The sequence below is a fragment of the Hesperophylax consimilis genome, chromosome 25 (assembly GCF_061612785.1).
Source record: "Hesperophylax consimilis isolate HC1 chromosome 25, BYU_Hcon_1.0, whole genome shotgun sequence".
NCBI lineage: Eukaryota > Metazoa > Arthropoda > Insecta > Trichoptera > Limnephilidae > Hesperophylax > Hesperophylax consimilis.
The window spans coordinates 3,489,657-3,495,656 of record NC_142860.1 but is presented as its reverse complement, the minus strand read 5'-3'; positions in this window follow the sequence as shown (position 1 = coordinate 3,495,656).

Genomic DNA, 6,000 nt, shown 5'->3' with positions numbered 1-6,000 from the left:
ACTTATTACTTAGAACTTAAGTAAAGATATGTTTCGCTATTTTGTTGTTTGATAATTTTAACCTCGTTATTCTACATTTTTACTAGACACATAAAATATGGGATATAAAAATGTTATTAAAAAATAGGACATCAAAAAAATTTTGTCAAAAAGTCGTATGTTTGGCTTGTTTTTTTATACTTTAGCTTCACACAGGAACCATTTCTCTCAGAGCCTAGTCGTCTTTGGGGATGTGAATGGAATTTTTTAGAGAAAAGAAGGAAAAAAGTTCTTGGAAGGAAAAAGATATAAAGTTTAGGTAGGAATCATTCGGCCAATGTGTCCAGGAGTTAAATATAAATCCTTCCCTCCCACTGCGGTGTAAGGCGTTGGATTAAGATTAGTCGATAACAAAAAAACATTAACAGAGCAACAAGGGTTAAAATTATCTATCTTTATAGAGTAATCAGTCATTATCATCCAGATTCTGTGTTAACCCTTTCATCCCCAGTGTTAATTCAAATTAACATGAACTTTGTGAATTTTTTTACCGTAACGGTAGCGATTTAGAAAAGCCACATTTTTGTTTTCATATACCTTGTAGTCTTTTCTGTGGCGTCTATTTTTTTCCGTTTGGTTGAAGTTCTTATTTCCGCCACAACAACGATAAATATTTTGACATCTGCTGATTGTGATTTTCATCGAATTTCTGCCGTCATTGATTATTTCATTTAAGGTGAGATATCAATATTTTCTATTCGAATTACAAATATTTTAACGCATTATAATGTGTTCTATAATAATAACATTAGTTCAATTCTCTGTTCACAGTCATTTGCCAGAATATTGTAAATGAATTTTAATATTCATTCAAATTAACACTGGTAGTGACGGACATGTTCTCGACTAGTATGGCGAATTTTTAAAGATTTATTATCCTAGATTATTACTTTATTTCAGAATGAATTTAAGTAAAAACGTTATTAAGAGATTATCACTGCATTGTAAGTGTGAATTTTTGACGTGAAACTGTTATTTGTATTACTTTTGCATTATGTTTATTTTACCTAACTATTTAAAAAATATCCTCTGACGTCCAATGTTAATCCAAATTAACATAGAATAATTTCTAAAAAAAAATAAATTCTAGTACTCAAAATTTTCAAATAATTTTCTGATGTATTATCAAGCATTACATATTTTATATATGTGGAAACAATAATGCGGGTGTGAAAGGGTTAAAATGAGCAAATTTAATTAGCAGAGCAACTAGGGTTAAAATTATCCATTTTTATAGAGTAATCGGTTATTATTATCCATATCCAATGTTAAAATTAGCAAATTTAATTAACAGAGCAACTAGGGTTAAAATTATCCATTTTTATAGAGTAATCAGTCATTATCATCTAGATCCAGGATTAAAATTATCAAATTTAATTAGCAGAGCAACTAGGGTTAAAATTATCCATTTTTATAGAGTAATCGGTTATTATCATCCATATCCAATGTTAAAATTAGCAAATTTAATTAACAGAGCAACTAGGGTTAAAATTATCCATTTTTATAGAGTAATCAGTCATTATCATCTAGATCCAGGATAAAAATTATCAAATTTAATTAGCAGAGCAACTAGGGTTAAAATTATCCATCCTTATAGGGTTATCCAGATCCAGGGTAAGTTTCTTTACCAGTAAACTTCAAAACTCCATGAAAAAAATATCGTGGTTGAAAACTGAATTAAAACTTCCCTTTCCTTAGAAACTTCTAAAGAAATAACACCCTAACATAATAAAAATAAAGAACCGTATCGTATTAATTCTCCTCCTGACCCAGTTAAGAGCAAGAAAAAATATATTGGGTAAAAGATGGCTGAGACCAGCTGTAAACACGCACGGCCATAATTACTTAATAATATTATAGCCGAATTTTTATATTATTTTTATTCCTTATAAACTGGCACAGGTCGATGCGTGATCGAAATTTAAACGGTACCCGGCGGTCAAGCGACCCTCATAAAATAATCGAATAACGTTGCTCGAATTTTATTTTTACCGATTTTTGCAAAGGTACAGGTGACTGGGACGGTTCGTTGCTTGGGTTTGTATTAAAACAAATTGTTCTATATAATATATAAATACTGTAATACATTGTATTTCAGAAGGCTTATATGCTTGATGCGGATATACAAAACAAATACATACGCCTTCAACAAAAGGGAAATAGGAGTAAGTACATATTATCGTAAATTCGTGTGAATAAAAGTGAAGCATGTAGATTTAGTACAAATGTATTATAATAAAAATAAAAGTCTTTATAATTATACACGGCGTCCGGAAACTAGTGGGAAACTGGAGAATATCATTTAAAAATATATTAATAACAACTGATATTATTTTTTTTGATATTTAGCTATACATAGCATTTAGCTATATATAGCATGTCATGCAGCTTATAAGCTAAAAATATAAGTAGGTACTCGCATAAGCTAACCGCTAACAACATAGGTAGGTACTCGCATAAGCTAACAGCTAACAACATAGGTAGGTACTCGCATAAGTGAACATCTTAGTATAAGTTAGTAGTAAGTTAGTATAGTTCGCATAAGCGAACACCTAACAATATAGGTATATAATACCTATATACTATATAGTAAACGTCACAAGTAATATTTTTCCTTTTTTTTAAAGAACCTGTTTGGGTTACGATGAATTATTACAGCAATAGTGTTAAAAGTTTAAAGATTTTTTTATTTTCAAAATTAATTTATTGTTAAAAAATACAAAACATATTTTCTTTCGCACAATCGATACATTTTTCAGAATGTCGTTGGTATAAATATTTTCAGAACCGCAGACTATTTGAATATTTGATAGAATTCTCTGTTGGGAATGGTTAAATGCAAATAATGGAATGAAAAATATGTCTGAGAGCGCAGTTGAAACATTAAATAGGTACTTTCAATTAACGGTCTTACCTTCATGTTCCTCTGGAAAATTAAACTTCTTGATGAAGAATAAATGATGTCGAAGGACGAACTTAACCTCTAAGAGAGTATGGCCTCACCGTTGGCGTCCGAAATAAAATCTGCTCAAAGGAGTATGGACGCCCATGGTGTGTCGGTGCTTGTAGAAATCATTCTATCGAATTTATTCATAAAAAGGACATGCTAGTGACATCTCTTGACGAATTCCATAAATATGCCGAAGAAATATGTAGATTCCGTCTATTTTTAACGGATCTACAGCGTTTTGAAAATACACGTGGTAATGGCGCGTCAGTTGCGTTGATTGTAAACATTTTATTGACAGTTCGCGAGCGTAAACGACATTTTTACCGATTTTGTTAGAGGTATTTGCATTGTTTTCGTGACACAAACACTTGAATGTTTCTGTGTTGTTATTACGTGTTAAATATGCGTATTATATCGCGAAATTAACAAATAATTTTGTGCGTTTGTGACATTACTGTGAATTGTGGATTTTTTAGTTGGTTTTGTGTATTGTGGGTCCTATTTTCGTGTATTGACGACAAGTTTCTTTTCCGTGAGATATTCTCTAACATTCTGTTTTAGTTTTGGATAATTTTGAGTGTTTTTATATATTATACTTTTCACATTGAAAGGTTGTGTGTTTTGTGGGTCCTATTTTCGTGCATTGACGACACATTTTTTTTCGTGTGATATTCTATAACAGACTTTTTTAGTGTTGGATAATTTTGTGTGTTTATATACTTTTCAAACTTTTCACATTGAATATGTCAACACCTTTGGATGAAGACGAAATTACGGCCGTATTAGCCGAAAGTGATGATGAAGACTTTTTCAATGATATCCAAGATTTACCAGTTCATTCTGATAGCTCTTCCGATGACTCAAATATTTCTGATGATGAAGAAGATGAACCACCATCTTCGAAAAAGCAAAAATTGGATAGTCGAAAATGGGTTCAATCTGATTTTGTACCAACCTTGCATGATTTTGACAGCAGGCATTCAGGTATAAGAGGCGATATAAATTTGGATGAGAACGCAAGCGAACTCGACTTCTTTGAATTGTTCTTTACTAATACCATAGTTCAGTCAATTGTAACGGAAACAAATAAATACGCTTCAACACTGGCTCTCAACGTAAGTCTAAAATCAAAAATGAATAAATGGGTTGACACTACTGTGTCCGAAATAAAGATATTCTTGGCGACACTTTTGCTTATGGGTCTTGTTGGTAAAAACTCATTGAAGAAATATTGGTCAAATAACCCAATAATAGAAACGCCATTCTTCAGAGTGTTATTTTCACAGGATAGATTTCTACTTTTACTGCGGGCTCTGCATTTTGCCGATAACAATGTTCGGACAAATGATAGATTATATAAAATAAGGAATCTTTTGGATCCTTTGAAGAAAATCTACAAACAGACCTTTTACCCATTTCAGAACATATGTATAGATGAAAGCCTCTTATTGTGGAAGGGAAGACTTTCCTTCAAAATATATATACCGTCCAAACGACACCGTTTTGGAATAAAATTATTTGTCTGTTGTGATGTAGAAACAGGTTACGTCTTAGATATCATAGTTTACACTGGATCAGATTCAGACATCATCATGGATCCAAATATTGGAGTGTCTGGGTCAGTTGTAACAACTATGATGAAGGACTATCTTGGAAAAGGCCACAGACTCTTTGTAGACAATTGGTATACAAGCCCAAAATTGTTTGATGTTTTATTTGAAAACAAAACAAACGCTTGTGGAACTGCAAGAGCAAACCGAAAGGAAATGCCTAAGTTCGGAAATGCTAAAATGCAAAGAGGAGATGTAAAAGCATTTCATTCAAATGATCTCTTGGCAGTAAAGTGGCGTGATAAACGAGAAATTATTATGTTGACAAACATACATGAAAATAAAATGACGATCACCGATAAAATTGACTATTCTACCAGGGAAAACAAAATAAAACCAGAAGCTGTGGTAGATTATTCGAAAAACATGGGGGCTGTAGATAAGGTTGATCGAATTCTTGGTTTTGTTGACAGTTCTCGCAAGTCTTTCAAGTGGTATAAGAAAATTTTCTTTCGCCTTTTAGACATAAATGCCCTAAACGCCTTCTTTCTACATCGTCAGAGAACAAACAAAAAACTAAGTTTTAGTGAATTTCGTGAGAATCTTGTAGGTCAGTTGGTAGAAAAATATCACACCGAAAGGCCACCAGCATCTGGAGGAAGACGAGTAACAGATTGTCCTACTCGTCTAACTGAACGACATTTTATCAACCCGCTTCCACAAACAGAGACTCAGGGAAGGAAAACACGAAGGAAGTGCCATGTTTGTAGTCACACAGCCGTTCAGCCAAGGAAAAGAACAGAAACAAGATACATGTGTATTCAATGTAATGTGGCTTTGTGCTTATTTCCCTGTTTTGAGATATATCACACAAAAAAACAGTATTAGATTGTAGTTCTTCAGTGTAAAATGAAAATGTGAAAAATAGTTTTAGATGACATTTTTTAGTTTCTTTTGTGTAAAAAAGTAAGGTGTAAAAAGTTTATCCCATAAAAATTTAAAAAAAATTGAAAAAAAAAATTGTGTAAATAAAACTTTTTTTTTAGTGTAAATAAAACAAGTTCTATAGTGAAAACAACATTCGGATGAGGAAATATGGAAGTACAAAATAAAACTGAAATAAAAATTGGTAAGTAAATTTATGTTCTAGGTTGTACATTTTACGTGAACCGATGGTTGACAAAACATGAATCACATATTTTTTGTTATCGGATTAATTCGGTTATTTTGATATTTCTATATGTATTTCTTTAGCAAAGTTTGATTTTTATAACACATGCTATGAATATAATTTATAAAAAAATCAAATTTTGAAGGTAAAAAAAACTCACTCTACTGAACACTTTTTGCTCTCAGAAACTCACTCCCTTAGAGGTTAATATGTGCACCGTAAATCTGAAAAAATAAACAAAAATATGGTTGTGAATTTTCATTATATAGATATGTAAAACACTTACTTTT